Consider the following 21951-nt stretch of genomic DNA (forward strand, 5'->3'; position numbering starts at 1 on the left):
TGTATATTAAATAGATCTTATGGCCCATTTAAACACATTGATTATCGCTCAAAATTTCACTCAAAAGCCCTCTTTTAAGCGATAATCGTTGTGTGTAACTGCACTTAAATCGTGTAGTTTTCGTTATGCTGTCGCTCATCGTCATCTTTCAGCATGCTGAAAGCTGACGATGAGCCTTATCAAGGATTCACAGTGGGATATAGCTGATACTATTGTTCCAGCTGTATCCCGCTCCCTGATGACAGGCTGGCGGTCCAGCTCTGTTCTCCATACCCGGCATGGAGTGCTCGGCTGTATAACAGCCGGGTGCCCCGTGCCGAAAACATCTGGATGCAGAAAACAAGCGGGAACACCCTGCTTGTCTTCTGCATCCTCCACTGGAAGCGCGATGTGATCGCTCATCTTGAGTGGTCATCTTGCGCTGTAAATGACACAACGATTATCGCCCAAAAGTCGCTTGAGCGACATCTTTGGAGTGATAATCATTGTGTCTAAATGGGCCTTTACAGAACTGCAATACTTTTTGGTAATATGGGAACAAATGTAGGTGAAAGAACAGAATTATTAGGCCCCCAGCGGTTATCCAGGTGTTACACATTGATTCCACCGTCCTTTGGAGCTCTTCGCTGGCACTGGGGTATTGTCAGGACTCGGGGTCCGGGAAACTGGAAGTCCCTGAAAATACCCGCAACCCCTGTCCCTACCTACTTGCCCCCCTGGGCTAAGCCCCAGGGCGACAACTGGGCGACGGTCCCTACACTTACTAAGGAAGGGGGACACTGGGACTAACAAACGGACAGACACTGGAACAAGCAACAGCAAGGAGAGTCAGACAATCCGGGTCAGCAACGAGAGGGTGCGCGGTACAAGAGGGTCAGGCAAAGGCAACGTCAGGTCAAAAGCAGAGAGTCAAAATCAGGAGTCAAAAACACGAAGTACTCTGGTGTAGCAGGAGAACCAAACTAACACTGGCACTGGTCTGCAGACACTAGCAGGTTTAAATGCTGTCAGAGCTCCCGCCCCAGCAGCTGATTGGGGCGGGGAGCCTGACAGCAGCTGAGTGCACCCAGCAGCACTGGGGAACCCGTCCCCAGCCCTGCAGGAGGCAGGAAAGGAGACACATGCCTGGTTGCTATGATACCGAGGACGCAATGCGGGGCAACACCCACCGTGTCCCTAGCAACCCGGCGGTGAGGAGGAGCTCGGTGGCCAGGGGAGGTGACGAGGACGGGGGGCCCCCTGCGCCGCACAGCAGCCGCACGTGTGACAGGACCGGCGGTGCGGGCACGACGGACCTGCGAACCGCCAGTCCTTACAGGTATCTGTCGTCTCCTGCGGGAGTTTCTTTCAGGAGGGTCGAGGATACTTCTTGCTGCAGCGACCTTCTTTCATACAGGGTGCATTGGGGGTTAAATTACCGCGAGGCCCATGGATCATATCGGCCTTGATGATTTCATGAAGGGAAGGATCTTCTTCAGGTTTTGGTTTCTCCGCACAGATAACATTATCTATTCTGTTAGGAGAAATGCGCTGCTCTAGCCCCAACAACATGTATGAGGAAGACCTCTCTCCTGCCATTCCACAGAATACATAAAACAGCGCACCTTCCAAACTAATGCCCCTTTGTTACCAACGCCATTAATGCTTTACTTTTATGTGAAATCCTCCAGCTATGATGTCATGACCATCGTGGAGCAGGCAGCAATATCTCCGCCATTTCCTTCTATCTAGGATTACACGTATAAGTGATAAAACGTCATGGCATCTTGAGTTTTCATGCACATATCCATCCTTGGCGAGGTCAACGAAAAAATTATCTCAGATACCAACAGACAAAACTAGGATGTACTTTAAGTTGTTTCAGTGCAAAAAGAAACTTCTGTTAGGGGACTTTTGCACTAAGCGATTTAACAATGGCAGAGTTCGCTCATTCGCTCGTGCAGCTTTTTTATACAGTGAATGACTAAATAATTGCTGTTTACACGCAACAACGTGTAAATGAGTGAACAATGATTTTTATGCCTGCATATAACAAATGAGAAGCAAATAAATTCTTGTGCAGTTCTCATCCGCACTCGGCAGCCTGTTTCTTGTTGACAATCCTGCAGTTCTCATCCGCTAATCATTCATTGTTTCCCATTCCTATGTCACACAATGAACGATCAGGGGTTAAACTGCAGGATAAGCGCACAAGCCGCCGCTGATCCTTATGGTGGCTGAAACTGAACAACAAACGAGAAGCGCATGATTCTTGTTCGCCATTCAGTCGTTTTCTGTGATTGAACTGAACGTTCGTCTCAAAGGGTTGGGGGCAATTTGGTATTGAATGCAGAACCTTCAGAGCCTTCTACAGATTATAGGGAGTTTCTCCACGTACCGGATAATCCTGTGGATGGAGAGGACTGGGGCGGCTCTCTGGTGATGTCCTCTTACCGGATCTATCTGTAAGACACACATACAGTGACTGGACTCCATCTTCAAGTACTTAAGGTCATGTGTACTTCTATATGTCTATTACCTTGTGATGTGAGGGGCTGCTGATCCTCCATCATGGCCTCCTTGTACAGATCCTTGTGGCCTTCTAAATACTCCCACTCCTCCATGGAGAAATAGACGGAGACGTCCTGACACCTTATAGGAACCTGACAACACAATATACAGTCATCCTCCACAGCCCTCCTGTTACTGTATAATGCCCCCCATTCCCCGCAGTGTCACCTCTCCTGTCAGCAGCTCAGTCATCTTGAGGACATGTTCCAGGATCTTCTGCCCATTGAAGTCCTCATTTATCGGGTAGTGAGTTGAAGGCCCTGTTATTGGGCTCAGGGTTCTTTCATAACCTTCAGACACAAAGTTCTGCCAGCGCTCACTAGAGGTCTTCTTCCCTGCTGTGTAATCCTGAGGAGAGACGGACTAATAAATGGTATTACATACATCTACAGAGTCCCTCACCTTCTCAGTCATGTCCATCTGTTATCATATAGAAGAATGATGTCATGTGACGTCGTCAGAATCTCTCACCTCCCCAGTAAGCTGATAGAGGATCTCTAGGGTGAGATGTAATAGACTCTCTGCCATCTCCTTCCTCTTCCCACCCATCCTTGGCAGGTTCATCAGACAAACTCTCTCATATGGAAAATCCCAACAGACGATACTAGGATGCCGGAGCCTGAATGGAAAGAAGATGAACGAATGTAAAAACCACAAAAATTACCACATGGTAAACAATACCTTTTATTGAGATAATAATTAGAGGCTTCCCGCCAGGGAAAGCGCGAGATCGCTTTCTTGGTTGGGAAAATCGGGAAGATACCAGGGTCCAGCAGGTTCTGGGCGGACAATCAATGCCCTCTCTTTAAGAACTCAAATGCTAATTTGGAGATATTCATATCTCCTGGCTCGAGTATTTCCAGTTACACTCCTTCCTTGCGCCTTGGGAAGGAAGCAGCACCCAGGGCTTGGATTGACAGCCTTTGAGGAGTTGTTTGAGTTGTGGTCCCCTCTGGAGCATGTATTGTCGCCAACATACGGTCTTCTGATGCAGGAGCTTTGTCGCACGAGCCCAAGTTTCAAGTTAGCCTGGGAGCAGGAGAGGGGGAAGAAATTGCTTAGAGCGCCTGGCAAAAGTCATTTATTTTCATGCACAAGTTGACTATGGCATGCGCTGCTCAGGAGAAAGGGTACAAGGGGTTGCTAGATGGTACAGATACCCAACGCTACTCCACACAATATTTCCCTCAGTGTCTGAAATATGTTGGTGCTGTGGGACTGATAGAGACACTCTGCTACACGTCTGGTGGCGTTGTGATAAATTGCGCCTCTTCTGGGACCTATAATTTGATGTGCAGAATATCCGTAAACAATACTCTGCAGATAGCTCTCCTCTCCGTTCTACCTCGCTCAATTAGTGCTCAAAAGGGAGATCTGCTCTGTTTCTGTATTGCAGCAGCCAGAGCAGTTATCCCTCGCCATTGGCGAACCACACAAGTCCCTTCCATGAAGGAGTGGTAACAAGAAATGTAGTATCTCAACCATATGGAGGAGCTATACGCAGAACACTCTTGAGAACCCAAAAAACAAAGGGGAAAAATACAGAGAAACATGGGGGCCCTGCATTATGTTTGAGTCCCCTACAGAGTTCACCAGTCTGTTTCAATAGACCTACCCATGAGCATTGATGGGGACACAGGTCCACCAGAATAAGGACCGGCAGGAATGTGCTTGTTCACCACTGGCTAACACAGCGGTAAAATGCTGAATGTATGATAACGCCCTCTTTCTTTCTGTATAAAAACTAGCAATGCCTTTAATTAGACAGAATACTTGTGACTTCTCATGAGAAGAGCATCTTGCTATAACACAAAATTTCTTTGCGTTATTAATAGATACTGCTAGCAATCTTCTCATCACGGGCTTCCATATCTACCAATTTGGCACCTGGCAACTAGGTCATCAGATCGGTACTGGTGTGGTCCGATAACACCCTGAAGTGTCAGCGCATCAATGTATTGTCCCACAAGTGTTGTTGTGTCATCATCCTGTCCCTGAAGTGTCGGAGTGCCATTATTATGCATTGTCTTACAATGGCTTGCAGTTCTCCCATACCCTAGACCAGAAAACAGGCATGTGAAGAAAGAGGTGCTCTCCTCTCCCTGCAATGCACCTTCCAGGTCATCCCCCTGGTACCCTCACCCACTTTCCCATCGTTTGAGGTACATGCCCTACGACTTTTCTGTTTACTGTCCATGTGACTAGCAGTCATCTCGCGCCCCCCCCCACCCTCACTTGTTTCTGGACCACTGTGCCGCCTGCCTCCCCCACTTCCTCTCCTGCAAAATCCCAACCCTCATCCTAAGAGACTTTAACATCCCTATCAATGATCCCATCTCCCTCTCATCTTTTATTGGTCCTTCTCAACTCATTGCCTCTCCCACTCACAAGGATGGCAATACTCTGGATCTGGTCTTCCTTCATCTCTGCTCTGCTTCCAACTTCACTAACTCCCTCCTCCCGCTCTCAGAACGCAATGTTCTCCCATTTAATTAAATGGAGACGGCAATACAGCCGGTTCCATTAAAAAGCAATGGGCTGCTGGCAACCGCTGCAGTGATTTTCAGGGAAGGGCTTCAAATATAAGCCCTTCCCTGAAAATCAATTCAAAAATGTGTAAAAAAAAAAAAATCTATTCTCACCTCTGAGTAGTATTCAGCAGGTGGGGATTTAAAATCACTGAATGACTGACAGCTGAGAGCTGCCTGTGATTGGCTGAGCAACTCAGCCAATCAGAAGCAGCTCTTTCAGCAGGCAGGGATTTTAAATCCCCGCCTACTGAAAGAACCGCTTTGAAGAGCCAAGGACAGCGCAGAGAGGACACGGCTGAGCCTCGGCAGCTGAAGGAAGGTGGGTATGATTTTTTTTTTCATTTTAACATTACTCTTTCTTGTTTTTCAGGGAAGGCTTATATTTAAAGCCCTTCCCTGAAAAATAATTACAGGATTACGGCAGCTGGATTCCCTACCGCAATTGTCATGTGTAACAGTTGTTGTAGGGAATTCTTTATTCCCCGCAGGGATGAAGAATTCCTTTCCTGCATCTGTCACAGATGTGGCAGGTTCAGCAGGGAATTCTTTTTCCTGCTGGATGAAGATGTGTTCTTCATCCCCGCGGGGACACGACAGCAGTGGACAGGTAATTTATTATTTTTTTAAACACATTAAAATTCTTGTTTTTCAGGGAAGGGCTTGTATGTAAAGCCCTTCCCTGAAAAACAATTTAGCGGTGCCGGTAGACCAAAATCTTCAATAGAGCCACCGGCAACAGCCGTGGTTCAATTGAAGACAGTGCGTGCATTCCTTGTTGTGCACGCATGTCCTAAAGCACGGACATGTGCACACACCATAGGGAATGCATTGGTTCTAATAGAAGCGTGTTTTTGTGTGCACGTATGCACGGACAAAAACACGCTCGTGTGAAGCCACCCTTAGGTAGGGAAACCTGCCCCTGTAGAACAGTTTAGTTTGGGGTCGGGAAGGAGAGTGAGAGTTTTGCATAGTAAGGGCGCCCACCCACTGGCGATTTTTTTCCCTGCGAAATTCGCAGCATTTTTTTCTCTGAAGGGGTCTATGGGACTTGTAATGTTAAAATCGCGATCGCGCAAAATCGCGATTTCGCGGTAAATTGCGATTTTGCGCGATCGCGATTTTAACATTACAAGTCCCATAGACCACTGCAGAGAAAAAAATGCTGCGAATTTCGCAGGGAAAAAAAAAAAAAAAAAAAAAAAAAAAAAAAAAAAAAAAAAAAAAAATCGCCAGTGGGTGGGCGCCCTAAGACAGCAGAAGTGATCACAAAACGGTGGAAGCGATGGAGAATAGATTTAAAATCAGAATGCATCCAATTAACGCAGTTTAATTTTTAAAGTAACCAATCAGGTGTGGGATTGAAAACCGTCCAATGATGTTGTAACACCCCAATGTATAGGGGCGATAAATAAAGCTGCTTGATTGTGGTCAGGTAGGAATATTTTTACTGAAGCCATACTTGTGTGGGCTCTGTTATTGTATTCCTTCGTCATATGACGTCATTCTTTGGTAACACCACGCTTTCGCCCTCTAGTGGTATTTTGCCGCAACAAGATCTAGAAAAGCTTGAACAGTGGGCAGCGACTAACAGAATGGCAAAGTCCTACATCTGGGCAAGAAAAATGAAAAAGGCACATACAGAATGGGAGGAATTGGATTAGATAACGTAGAGCAATTATTCCCCTCCTCTCCCTTACTCAGACCTCATCTGGATACTGTGTCCAGTTTTAGGCACCCTACTTTTACCCCTTCCCGTGATAGGAAATGCAGTTACATCCTGAGGGGTCAGGGCATGTATGAAGAGAGATTGCGTAGCTATCTCTGTTCATACATTGCAAGTGCAGGCTATTTATTAGAGCCGATACTGGGCAGCAACAGCTGCAATCAGCCACGCGGCCAATCATGGCTGTTAACCCTTTAAATATCACTGTCAGTTCTGACAGCAGCATTTCAATCCCCCGATTTGAGATCACAGGGAGCCGAGCGGGTGTCATGGTACACGGGGACCTTCTAAAAGGTCCCAGGGCTGTGTTAGCAGTATGCTTATCAAGCCATCCCCGTGGGGTGGCTTGATAGACTTCCTGCCTGGTCACAGTATGATCTAATGCTGTTGCATTAGATCATACTGCAGGAGCGATCAAAACATCTCAAGTTGTTGTTCCCTGTGGGGACTAAAACAAAAAAGTAAAAATAAGAATAAATGTTTAAAAAAAAAGTAATAAAAGGGGAAAAAAAACCTTCTTGCCGTATTTACAATAAAAGAATCTAAACAATAAAATAAAAATACATATTTGGTATAGCTGCATTTGTAAAAGTCCGAACTATCAAAGTAATGCATTATTTACCGCGCATAATGAACGTCGTCAGAAAAAAAAAATAACGAAGGCGAGAAATTCACTTTTTAGGTCACTCTGTCTCCAAGAAAAAAAATGCAATAAAAAGCGATCAAAAAGTCATTGGTAAAATGGTACAAACAGAAACTACAGGATATACAGCACAAAATAAGCCATCACACAACTATGTTAACGGAAAAATAAAAAAGTTATTGCAAGCAGAAGATGGCAGCAGAAAGTAAATTCAAAAAATGAAATGACTTAAAAAAAAAAAAAAAAAGTTGGTACAGAAAAAAAAAATCGTATTAGTTTGGTATCGTAGTAATCGTAATGACCCATAGAACAAAGTTATCATGTCATTTGTGTTGCAGTTTGTGCGCCATAGAAACAAGACGCACCAAAAAATGTTGGAATGAGTGTTTTTGTTTTTCATTTTACTCCACTTAGATTTTTTTAAAATTTTTAGTACATTATATGGTAAATTAAATAGTACCACTGAAAAATACAACTTGTCCTGCACAAAACAAGCTCTCATACAGCGACGTCGATGTATACGTATAGGAGTTACGATTTTAGAAAAGGGGTGAGGAAAAAATGAAAATAGGGAAAAAAAGGAACGCGTCATTAAGGAGTTAAAAGAGACATAGACGGCGGAGCTTACCAATGGCCGAGTAAGACGTGTATTGCAGGAGCTGCAGCAGCCACAGCTACTTCAAAGGGACACGGACACTCCTCACAGCAGCAGAACACAGATATGGGTCACTAAAGTGGTCAGAGGACCCCTGGACACCCCTCAGGCTCAGACAGAGGCTGCCTGGTCCAGCACCTCCGTCCTTCTTCAGACCTGAGCAGCAGCCACAGAGGAATGGCAGCTCACATCACTCCCAAGGGGGGAAACAGCTCGGTGAGGCTTATATACCTTCTAATATGTCGTCCAGACACAGCAGCTCTCCCAAGGGCAGCCTGCCCCCACCCTGCTCTGCACAGTCCCCAGATAGAGAGGGATATATTGGATACATTCTGACTTTCTTGACAACGTGCCAAGTGGCGCAGTAGACATGTCTTAAAGTTCTTATCTTATCTCCACATATGTGTCCCAGCACACAGCTAAAAACACGGTCATGTGGTTTATCTAGTACATCCCATGATTATTCTGTGGTGTAGGTAGTAATTCAAACATCACATATATCGTTTATATTCACAGACCTGTAGATGTCCAGAACTTGTCTTTATGTCGTAGCGTCTCGAGACCCCAGTCCGAGGGCCGGAGTTCCCCAAGTGTCCTGCGGGACAATGTAGCTCTCCGTTTAGTCACAGAGTCTCTCTGCTTACAACAGAAGTCAGGTTCCCCCAGACACACACACACACCTCCTTCTCACTTCCACATGTCTATACATATAAAGACGATAGCCCTCACTGACTGACTCACCAAAAGTTCTCCAACTTCCCGATGTCGTAGAAATATGAATTTTGGCACAAGCATAGATTATGTCCAAAATAGGAAAAGTAATTGGGTCCCAACTCGATTATTCAATTCTAGCGCAAAAGAATTAGCGTCAAAATTTAACGTACATAATCTAAATCTCTCACTTCCCAATAACATAGAAACTTAAAATTTGGCACGGGCATTGATTATGTCATAAATAGGAAAACTTAATGGGTCCCAACTCGATTATTCAATTCTATGCGCAAAAGAATTAGCGTTAGAGATGAGCGAACGTGTTCGGCTCCGCCCCTTTTCGCCCGGACACCGAACTTCGCGAGGAATTCCGTGTTCGGGCGAAAAAAGTTCGGGGGTCGCCGTGGCAGCGCGGGGGGTTGCGGCGGGGAGTGGGGGGGAGAGGGAGAGAGAGAGGGCTCCCCCCTGTTCCCCGCTGCTGCCGCCCGCGCCGCCGCGCCTCTCCCCGCCCCCCGGCGCCCCCCGAATACTTACGCGCGAACACGGAAGTCCTCGGAAAAGCCGGTGTTCGGGTGCGTAAGTGTTCGTTAAGAACACGTTCGCTCATCTCTAATTAGCGTCCAAATTTTACGTGCGGAATGTATCTTTCTCACTTTCCGGTGTCATAGAAACGTGAAATTTGGCACGAACATTGATTATGTCATAAATAGGAAAAGCTAATGGGTCCCAACTCGATTATTCAATTCTATGCGCAAAAGAATTAGCGTCCAAACTTTACGTACGGAATGTAATTTTCTCACTTTCCGGTGTCATAGAAACGTGAAATTTGGCACGAGCATTGATTATGTCATAAATAGGAAAAGCTAATGGGTCCCAACTCAATTATTTAATTCTAGCGCAAAAGAATTAGCGTTGAAATTTTACATACATAATCTAAATCTCTCACTTCCCAATGTCATAGAAACAAGAAATTTGCCATAAGCATTGAATATGTCATAAATAGGAAAAGTTAATGGGTCCCAACTCGATTATTCAATTCTAGCGCAAAAGAACTAGCGTCCAAATTTTATGTACGGAATCTAATTCTCTCACTTCTTGGTGTCATAGAAACATGAAATTTGGAACGGGCATTGATTATGTCATAAATAGGAAAAGTTAATGGGTCCCAACTCGATTGTTCAATTCAAAGTGCAAAAGAATTAGCGTCCAAATTTTACATATGGAATCTAATTCTCTCACTTTCCAATGTCATTTTATATAAAGGAAACGTTGCATGGTTACCTCCCCGTGGTGTTTCCTGGGTAACGCAAAGAACCATGCAAAATAGTGAACATATGTTTTTCCGGTATCTCTAACGTAACCACGGCTTCATAAGATTTTCCGTATGAACACCTGATAAACACCAGTACCAAATTAACTCGGGCGAAGCCGGGTATATCAGCTAGTCTCTTTATATAGCTTGCTGGTTCAGGTGAAAGATCTGGCCTGGAGTACAATTGGAGCGATCTACATCACAGAAGCTAACAACCTATGTGACATACATCTTCGATTCCAGACCACGCATCTCACCCTGTTACTATATATATATATATATATATATATATATATATATATATATATATATACACACACACATACATATATTCGGTCCATGATTAGGTTACATTTCATTATTACATTATTCTATTGGTTAATAAAGGCATTGACACTGCTTAGTAGTTATATCTTGATATTCTTGGTAGAGCTTCTAAGCCAAATGTGGAACCTTCTTGATACTCTTATCTTATTTTGACATATGTCTCTCAGTACATACAGAAATTCATCTTGCATTTTCGACGGCGCCTGTAATGATCTTTCCCCTAGATACGTCTTTATTGCGTAGTTTAAATTCAAACAATATATATAAATTGTCTATATTCGAATATCTTCCTGCTTTATATGTGCTTAACATGTCTTTTAAGGCGTATGGTTCTGTGAGTACTTGATGAGCCTCTAACGGGGGAGGCTGAGAAGTGACAGCTGTGGCTGTACATATCTGCCCAGTTTGCTTGGACAGGGAGCTCCGTGGTTTCTCGTTGGGACCGATTGTATTGCCCTTATGTCACTAATGTATGAATAGCAGTAGCAGTTGAGTTGCCCCCATTTTCCATAAGTATAAAAATGTATGGATGCCGACTAAAAAGGTTATTGTTTCTCTGAGAGTGATAAACAGTATCTTTGTCCTGAAGTAGGAGGGATTCAGAACACTCACCACCGCGACCTGGGTAGGAAGGGTAGGAGATAAGAATATGTCAGGACACTGGGTTCTGTCTTGAGTACCTCTAGGAGAGGGCACCCTCTGATGAGGCTATAGCAGACAGTATAAATGAAGATCCCAGCAGCACTCCAATCTCCCACTCCAGTGGATGGATCAAATATACAGGGATGCACCAGCCATGTGGAGCCCGACCGTCTCCAAAAATATATCGACTGTTCACAATAAACAAGGCAGCATCCAAAGGTGCAAAAAAAGTAAAAAACCTTTTATTCTCCCATTGTAGAAAAGACAGTGACGCTTCAGTCAACAATTAGACCTTTGTCAAGCATAGCACTAGTAATTACAGACAGTGTATAAATAGCATGTCATATGAGTTTTTGAAAACGCCCCCCCATTAGCAGGCATCCCATAATCAATGCTCGTTACATAAGAAGCCTAAAACATTAAACACATAACACAAATGCAGAGCCGGCTATTCACCTGTTTCACCCAGGCATCCCAAAGGATGGCGCCAAAAGGATTAAATTTGGATAACCAATGGCTAACCAAGATTTCGAGTTCTTGTTTGGTAGATGGCTCTGGATACCAGAAAAATGGCAAGTTCTACAGCGGAATGCAGTGGTCACATAGAATGAGGTAACAAAGGCAGAAGCATTTCCACCTCATCTGTCAGCACAGGAGAAGGAAATGAAGGCCCTGACAAAAGCATGTAGAGCGGCAGAGGGTAAGACAGCAAACATATACACAGATGCTTTTGAAACAGCATACAACTAATATGGAAGCTCTTATGTTGCTTACATAGCTAGGGATAATAAAGGAACACCATACAGAAGCAAAAGGAAATGCACGTGTGGACGCTACTGCCAAGGCAGCTGCGGTAAGACCCAGGGGAGAGGGTGATCTGGATTATGATTTCTCCAGCAGGCTTTGGGGTATTTTGTCGCTTTCCGAATTGAGTATCGTGTGCACACATCGTCGACCAGAATCAGACACAAATGCTTGTCTAAAACCGGGAGAGTCTCTACACTGTGTAGAGGCTCAGGCTTTTTATTATAACACATGACAACCGCCCTTCAATGGGCGTGCAACAGATTACATCAGTAACATATAAGATTCTCATTTGTTGGATCATATAGAATCCCCCACCTCTCTGCCCACCCCCTTCCAAGTGTTGAGGCAGCATGGACTTCGTCCTCTAGCTGAAGTCATCTCCGTGTAGTGATGAATCATTGTTTACCTAGCTTCAGGATGAGAGTGGAAGGGGGCCTAGGTAAACACTCAGTATTAAACACAGGATATACACGACACTATGGCCCTTAACTCTTACAGGTCTCTTGTGCAATCCCTATGTACTTAGAGCAAATACATCACCCATCCATTGGCTAGCAAATACCATGATTAGATTGTGTGTGTGTCCTTTAAACTCTTGAGCTAAAAGTCATTACAACAAAAAAATACATTTGGGTTATATTAATCGATAGACATTTTATAATAGCAATCATCATGTCTATCACAATCCCCCCTTAAAATGTCTATCCTCTAATTCTCTATCTAATTTTCACAGTTCCCTGCGCGTGAGCCTATAACTGGAGCGCGTTGAAGGTTCGTTTTAGAGTCTTCAAGGGGGTGTAGGACTTGTCCACTCCTTCTGGGGATGCATCCAGCAAACTCATGGTGGGAGCGGCTTTTCCAGCATCAGTTTCACAGGTCTCTCTGACACAGGGGATAACACAGCAGACTAGAACAGAAAAGGTAACCATCAGTTCACATACAACAGCGACGCCCGTCTGTGCCAGGATCCTTTACCACCCGCTCATCCATAGCGAGTGCTGGTCCCAAAAGTTAGCTCTTTTTAGTTAGTGCGGTCAGCTTCTTAATGACAACTGCGTCTTTACCTGCGGGTCACGTGTCGTCTAGGATGTAGGTATGACAAGTCTCCCCTATCATCTTTCAGACACTCCCCTTTTTAGCTAAAGTCGTCTCTAAGGCCATTCTATTTTTAAAAAAGTCATAGTCGAGGTAGGTCCTATTGGTCGACTAGTCCCTATAAGGCGTCTCTAGTATAATTTATAAACCGCTGCTAATTATAATAAACATAATTAATCCAGTCAACATTTATTTACCCTAATGATCAGGAAAATGGACTCGAATCTAGTTTTAACTTGGTCTCTAATTTTTAAAACTTATCAGGTACCCCCCTTGGCTATCCTATGACGTCAATGTACACGTGTAGATCAAAACTACCACCAGGGGTCTCTCTTCTCGCTCTAGCATAATGTTACAATACTAGTAGCGTGAACAGGTACGCACGGCGTGGGACTCCCTAATCTTCACCCACACCAAAGTCCCTCCTGGAGATAGTCCTAATGGTGAACACGTCCAAGTCGCCTCACCCTTGCGTCAGGGTTTTCCCACTGCCCGTAAGTCCCTACTCCTAGGAGGGGGGGGATCCCTACCTTACCTCAGAGGGAGGCCATGGATTCCCTGGGCTCATTTCCGGGCATCCATACCCTCTATCTGTACAAGTTAACACCCCACAGGGTGTGCCCTCGCCGGAACCTAAGGTCTTCTGCACTATCCCTAGGCAAATGGGAATTCCACTGACAATCCATCTTAGGAGATCGGGGCAGGCACAGTACTAGTACATTTCTCCTTTTCTTTGGTAGCGTACGTGGTTGGCATTATCGGAACTGGCTCTTCATCTTTTTCAAACAAGGGAAACGTTGGTGTCTGACAGGATGTGGAGGAGCATAAGGGCTTTACTAAGGCACACTCCCCTGTCCAATTACCCTCCAGGCGGGTCCTCTACCTCATGTCTCCACAAAGCCAGTAAACGTCTCCTAAGGACTGGACCTGATTCTGCATCTATTCCCCTCCTATCATACTGTAGGAGGAGCAATACCCGTTGGTGAGTTCCCCAAAAATCTCCCTCCACCCTGCCTAATTGCCTGGCAGGTGTGGTTTCCAGGGTAGTCAGTAATACTCTCTCCGGTGCAAAACACTTAAGTAGTTATAGAGTATTCCTTCTTCCATTTCTCACGGACAGTGTAATTAGCGGAAATGTTCATGAAGAGACTAATAAACCACTCTTCAGCATCTACAGGGAGATTTAGGGGGACCATCCCCGAGTGTAGTCGGGCACTACCGCACACGCAACAGTTAGACTTGTTGCTCCTGTTAGCATTGTACCTCATCAACTCCAACCAGAGATTCTGGTCAGAGTAGCCAGTCGCTACTGTCAAGGTGTCCTCAAAAAGTAGGGTCGGCTATGATCATCATGTTCGTCAAGGTCTTTATCTTACGGCGGAGGGGGTTAATTATGGGCACGGGACTAAGTGAAGGCTTCCATTCGGATGCATCTACCATACCCCTTATTTTAAACTTCCCTAAGGGATCTGTCCTCCCGTACCGGTATGTCCCCAGACTATAAGTCTCCCCGTCCCCCGGGCTTGGATCTCCCATGGTTAATGTAAAAACCGCATTAAAACCAAGCAACATACTAAGTTCAGCCTTCCAATACCTGCTGTCCTTATTATTCTCAAGGAGGGTTATACGACTAATTAGGGATTTCCCGCTCCTATCTTTCTTATTTAAGGCACTTCGCGGTTTATAGGACTAGTCTGTTCCTGCGTTACATCCCACTAATCCCCAATAACGGCAGTCTTCTCCCCAGACGTTATCAGTGGCGCAAACATATTGTATTCCCCGGGTATATAAGTCATATAACCAGCCGGACTGGGCTAAATCTGGCCTGCGGTGGGATCTTGCGCCTAGACACGGGACCACAGTACAATAGTCGAAGGAATATGCGGCTACTTGAGCATTGGACGAGTTATACCAGAAGGTAACCATACCCTCATATTCTTCCGACTAAGGATTCCAGTTGCCACCCTCCTCTCTCACTAGCCCTAACCAGAGTAACGTCTTTGGCACAACTAAGACTGGTCTCCCGGATCTGAAGCTTTCTTACAGTATGAAGCATGGATCCATGTAAGTCTTTCGGCTAGTTTCACAGCTGTGGCAGTAGTCAGAAGCACCTGGTAGGGGCCATCAAATCGGGGCTCAAGAGGGTGCTTCCTGAGGAACTTCTTGACGCACACCCAATCCCCAGGCTGCAAGATATGTGTCCCAGTGTCTGCCTCTGAGTCTGGAAGAGAACACCTGTGCATAGGCTTTGGTTAGTTCTTTAACAACGGAAATCACATACTTAGTCAACACATCAGATTGTAATTGTAACCACTGAGGATAGTAACAACCTAGCCTTGGGGCTAGCCCAAACAATCTCGTAGGGAGATAATGTATAATCCCCCCTGGGTTCATATCTAACACTGTATAAGGCTATTGGATGACAGTCTTTCCAAAGTGGCGTCATTTTTAAGTATCTTACTTTTTAGCGTGCCACTACGTCTCTCCACCTTTCCACTACACTAAAGGTGGTACAGTATGTAAAAGGCCTGGGATACACCCAGAGCAGACATGACATGTTACATTCACCTGTGAAGTTTATACCTCTGTCTGACTCTGAATCACTTCTGGTACCCCATATTCACAGTTTACCTTGTTCATGAGCTTCTTTGCGGTTACCTACTTGTTTGCCTTGGTAACAGGGTCGGCCTCCAACCTGCAAAGACATCAACAACAACAAGCACGTATTCATACTTCCCAACAAGTGGGAGCTGAACGTAGTCAATTTGCAATCCCTGAAATGGGTAGAGTGGTCCAGGCAAGTGTGGTGTGGCAAATTTACTTCTGCCCTGACTTACCCATGGCATAGATCATGCTAAACCGGACAAATGATGCAGCAGCTACAGAGAACCCAGAAGTCGCCCAACCTCTTTCAAGCGTCGTCGTCAGTGCTGCTTTACTAGGTGGGTCTTTCCGTCCATCAGCTGGGCCATCATGGGATACAGGAACTGTGGTGGGCAAGTGCTGTTGACTGTTCACCACACGCTGTCCTGTTTCTGCTGCTCCCATATTAGTCCATTTATTCTTTTCTTCCTTGCTGGCTTGTAACTGTAAAAGTCTTTTAGCATATCAAAGTCCAAATTTTTGTCAATGTCCAAAGTTTTTTACCACTGACTCATGCTGTCAGTATCTTTCTTCTTTCTTCCACGGCTTGAGGGCCGCTGCCTTTGCTGCGCTGTCAGCGAGGGTGTCGTCTCTCGCCTCTCCAGTGTAGGACTCGGTGCAAACTCTCAACTTTGTCAGGTAGAAGTAGGGCCTCCATGCGACTCTGTACCGCTGCACCATTCTCAATTGGTTGTCCTGCTAAGGTAAAAAAACTGTCTGGCCTTCCATATTGGGCCGTAATCATGAGCTGTGCCAAATGCATACCAGGAGTCAGTGTAAAGGGTTGCCGGTCTTACCTCTCGCCACTCTACTCGCCTCAGTGAGGGCCTTCAATTCCGCTTATTGTACTGTGACATGCGGAGGCAGAGCTTCTGCTTCTAGGACATCTTGTTGTATGACCACTGCATATCCGATGTGGAGTCATCAATCCTCACCCTGATACCATCTGCAAAAAGCTCAACATATGCATTATCAACAGAGGTTCTGGTTACTGTTTGCATATCTGCAGTTTCTTACTGTATTAGTACTAAATAATCGTGCTGATGTTTTATTTCACATGGCTCGGAATCTTGTAGCACAAAATCATTTATTTATTTTTTTCAAACCCAATAGCTGATCTACAACACCTAGATCATCTATGGCCCAGATCACCTCTGCCTCCCCCCTTTTGAAGCGGAATACTCAATGGAAAAAGAGTCATTGCGTTCAAACTAGTAAACCAAGAGGCACAAAAACAAACACTTTGTAGGTCAAGGTGACATTGTGTACAGCGAAGTCTGAGCGAAAATCTCCTTACAAAAAAAAAAATGTTGTTTTTTTTATTTCAGGTCGCAGTTAGCATTTTTTACCACAAGGGGGCGCCACACAATTCAAATTTTACGTCACCCAGTGTAATAGTATTTCAGGGTATGGCCAGCGTTTAGCTTTTACTCTCCTGTCAGAATATAATTATAGCTTCAGTGTAGACTGACACTAGAATATACAAAAGACTTAAAGAAAAACTAAAGAATACGGATGAATTAACATCCTACTCTGGGCAATTCAATCCCTCTTTCTTCACATTAAAAGTAAAATTACTTCATCAAATTGCATGAAAAAGTTTGCTGGGTGACTATAGGGAAATTATTCCATCTGTAGGAGCCTTCCATAACATCATCTGTCTGAGCATCCATTGGAGAAGCGGGCAGTGGAAAACACAGCCTCTGGAAACATGAGAGAGTGTCCCCTGTCATGTATTCCTGGTCTCTGCCCCCCATGCATCAATTCCATTCTTCCATGCACTATAAACCAGCTTAGTCATCTACTATGTCCCAAGCTGCATCTCCACAAAGGTTTGTTTCCCTGAACTTATCACACATCCAAAGTGGCCACATCTTGGAGCGTAACAAAGTCTGGTCAAACAAAACTTTATTTCAGACAATCATGATGTTAGCACTGGATACAGTGGCATTGGGGAATATAGGCCTCCCAAGTGCAGCAAAATGGCCGCCAGAGGCAGAAAGGGGCGGGGCTACAAATCTCCCAGGTGAGGCAAAATGGCTGCCGGAGGACCAGGCGGGGCCAGGGGCAGCAGCACTTCCAGGTGAGGCAAGATGGCCGCTGGAGGAGGAAGGGGCGGGGCCAGGTCCTGTCCCGGATGGGGAGGGACCGGAAGTAACATCACACACCCTGAAAGTGAGCACATGGGGGGAAGTAACTTCAGGGTGGGGGCAGGCCTCACTACATTTACTGCAGAGTCACACTATGTTGGATTGTAAACATTGCAAGCACGGCCGCCATTACAGGGAGGGGCTGTAGTCAACACAAAGACATTACATTGTTCATTAGCAATACACATACCCCCCTACATGCTTTCCCCTCTTCAATCTCTCAACTATGTTATACCTCCTCCTAGCAATCTAAAAACACCTTTCTTTCTGCTAGGCTTCCTGCTCATCTTCTGTAAACTTTCTACAGCCTATCTTATCTGTCTATAACCTGGCATTTCTTTCTGCAACTTTTCCTGGTCCTTTCCCATTGTTCAGTAACCAAATCACAAGCTCTATGACCTTTGTCCTTGCTCACTTTGCTCAACTCTATTCTATTCGAAATTTCTGGACACAATAGTGTTTCTCTTGTAAAATCTGCTTTCTTCAAATCCTCCCCATATAACCTCTCTTTCCCACTCAGAAAAGACAAAGGAAACAGAAAGGGTTAATTGAAAAAGCTTTCAGTTCACTCTCTTACCAGCACCCCTCCCCCCACATAACAAAGGGAGACCTCTTCAGCCACATGTTGCACAATGGCTTATATCAACTTTCCTTTTTACTTTCTATAATACCAGACAGACGGGATTACTGGAGAATACCCACAACGGCTCAAGGTATATATATATATATCTCATCCACCTTTATATCAACCAACCTCTACTAGTAATCCCCAAGAGCACTCCTTGTACACGATCTAGACAGGACATTTAGCTATACACAGAGACTGACGATTATTTTCAATGACCAAAACCTCAATAATATTCTGGAGAAATCAGCCGTCACAAAGCACGACTATACTTCATACGTATATACCTTTCCACATATGAGAACATAACACGCTCAATCATAAAGTTAAGTATACGTATCATAAATCTTCCTAACCTCACACTAGTTTTACCTAGGAGCACGTGTCACTGGCGTGTTCCCTCAGACTTAAACAGCCGAGTCCGCCCTCCTGACACATTAACCCTCACAGAATTTATCTCTTGGTCTTGCATAAACAATTTTTAACCGTCTCAGACACAACAGCATACACAGCGTACAAAATACCCCTAGACAGGTAAAAACGGTGGTTTTTCTGAGTGGACAGACCTGTCTTTCAGTGAAGGTCCAGTCTGGATCAGGAACAGGCAGAAAAGCAGTCAGAACCCAGCTCACATCGGTAGATTTACATAAAGCAATCTTACCGTGTTCTGTAGATTTTCGGGCCCCTGAGTTCTGCGTGCCATCTGCCGATCTCTGTACGTTCCAGGCTGTGACCTCACAGATCCACTCGCTCACCCAGGGACTCCACTGATCTGGATTATGATTTCTCCAGCAGGCTTTGGGGTATTTTGTCGCTTTCCGAATTGAGTATCGTGTGCACACATCGTCGACCAGAATCAGACACAAATGCTTGTCTAAAACCGGGAGAGTCTCTACACTGTGTAGAGGCTCAGGCTTTTTATTATAACACATGACAACCGCCCTTCAATGGGCGTGCAACACATTACATCAGTAACATATAAGATTCTCATTTGTTGGATCATATAGAATCCCCCACCTCTCTGCCCACCCCCTTCCAAGTGTTGAGGCAGCATGGACTTCGTCCTCTAGCTGAAGTCATCTCCGTGTAGTGATGAATCATTGTTTACCTAGCTTCAGGATGAGAGTGGAAGGGGGCCTAGGTAAACACTCAGTATTAAACACAGGATATACACGACACTATGGCCCTTAACTCTTAGAGGTCTCTTGTGCAATCCCTATGTACTTAGAGCAAATACATCACCCATCCATTGGCTAGCAAATACCATGATTAGATTGTGTGTGTGTCCTTTAAACTCTTGAGCTAAAAGTCATTACAACAACAAAATACATTTGGGTTATATTAATCGATAGACATTTTATAATAGCAATCATCATGTCTATCACAAGGGTTAGGTCAACGTCCAACCTATAACCCCTGTTCATCCAGTGAGTTTGATCTGCTCAAGTAAAGGAGCAGTTGGCGAAGGCAGGGGCAAGCCAGACGGACACTGGCCTATGGGGAAGAGACCACCGATTAGGTCTCTCTCATGCCCTCTACTCAATGATGGCCCACTGTGCACATGGAAAAACACATTAGTCAAAGACTGATATGTGAAACCTCGTGTCTCAACATTGGATTGCCTCTGGATTTAGCACGGTCATAGCCAAGTATACCCAGGCACGTATAACTTGTGCTTTATGAAAACAGGGAGAGTAGTGAAGACAGCACACAGGCACACACTGGGCCGCTCTACCCACTTCAAAAGGTTGCAAATTGGATATATATTATGCCATATCTGTGTTGACAGCCTATCTGTATGCGTTAAGGCCTGTCCGATCAGGTATCGTTTTGCCACTACAGAGGCAGCAGCCAAGAAATTGTTGAACAAGGTAATTTGTTGGTATGGGGTTCCACAGACAACAGAAATGCAACCCCTTTTCACACTCCCTACCACCCTTCTTCCTTTGGATCAGCTTCCAGTACAGGGTAGTACTTTCAGCAGCAGTTACAGATGCAGCATGATACCCTCCCCAGGTATGTCCCGGCCCTGCAGAAACATTCATATTTGATACATAATCAAGTGTTTGCTTCCCTTCCAGATCCTGACTCCATGCATGCAACACATTTTTCTGGAGCCAGGAGACTGGTGGGGGTTTTGAAAGGAACATGTAATAAAATCTCTGGGACCACGCTATGAAGGTCCTTACCAAGTACTCATGACCACAACCACTCCAGATGAGGCTTAGGCAGTAAATCTACTGTCCCAGTGGATGCCATCCATTTATCAGATTGATGAAACACAGTCAAAAACACTTACCAATTTTGAAACACACATTGAGGCTTCTTTCACACGAGCGGATATCGGCCGTGCCGTTTTCACTGCCAGCAAGTATACACTACATTTGGAGTGAAAAATCTGGTGAATGGGCGCACAAATCTAACGTTTGTGCGCCCGTTCGTATGGCCTGGTGAGGCCAGCGCAAATGCGCCAAGCTCACCAGGCCATCACCTGGCTCACCTCTCATTCCTCCCCGCTCGTTTTGTGCAATGGGAGGGGGGTGGGACGGGGTGGGGCTAAGAATCGGCCCACCCCGCCTCCTCCCATTGATGGCTTTGTAAGGGGCAGGGAGAGCGCAGGCGCTATGCTCCGCCCACATCCCACCCCTTGTCCATAGCCATCAATGGAAGGGGGCGGGGTGGGATGGTGCTTAACTCCGCCACATCCCACCCCCTCACATTGCACAGAACGAGCGGGGAATAACAAGAGGTGAGCCTGGGGGGGAGAGGAGAACAGCGTATTCCGGCCCAACAGATAGTTCCAGGACTATCTTTGGGCCCAACATAAAAATGCCCGGCGCTATATTGGCTTGGCCGGGTGTTTTTACGTCTCTGTAATACGCCCATGTGATCTGATGCATTGGAATCCAATATCTGGCCGATATGCGCTCATGTGAAAGAAGCCTGAAACTGAGAAACAGACAATTAAAACTTTAAAAGGTCTAATAATTATATGTGTTCTTCTAACATCTGTGACATGGGTGTTCCCTTTGGATGCTTTTCAAGGTCCACTGGCAGAAGAGATATGCTGTTAAATGCCTTTTTATAGAGCTTAACCTGTCAGTTATACAGCTATACATTATTGTTAATTATGTTTTGTCACCTATGTCATAAAAAAATATTTTTGAACGAAAAAAAGACATAGACAAACTGGAGCAAGTTCAGAGAAGAGTTACCAAAATATGTGATTCTTTTCCCCAGACCATCACAGCAGCTGTGGCAGCAGAGTGCCTCATCACAGCAAGGACAGGGTTTAGGCGCTCACACCTAGGTCTTTAGACATGAACACAACCGTTGTCCGTGCGCAAACTAAACCTGAATTCATCACTGAAGACAACCTGGTTTCACTCCGTAGTTCATGACATTCTGCAAAAAGAGGCGATGGTGGGTTTCAAAGGCAGTACACGTAATGGGCACCATGAAACCAAATGTCCTTCAGCCAAACGCCTGGAAATGGTTCCGACAGACATAGGGGTGTGATGATGGTTCCACCTGTCT

The 21951-nt window shown here is 45.2% G+C and overlaps 1 pseudogene; it reads right to left on the bottom strand.

Annotated features, from left to right (window-relative positions):
- Window positions 1–8447, bottom strand: part of LOC136620487 (zinc finger protein 585A-like) — an 87669-nt pseudogene extending 79222 nt beyond the window's left edge.
- Window positions 8448–21951: the final 13504 nt, after the last annotated feature.

Source organism: Eleutherodactylus coqui, chromosome 3 (assembly GCF_035609145.1).
Source record: "Eleutherodactylus coqui strain aEleCoq1 chromosome 3, aEleCoq1.hap1, whole genome shotgun sequence".
Lineage (NCBI taxonomy): Eukaryota > Metazoa > Chordata > Amphibia > Anura > Eleutherodactylidae > Eleutherodactylus > Eleutherodactylus coqui.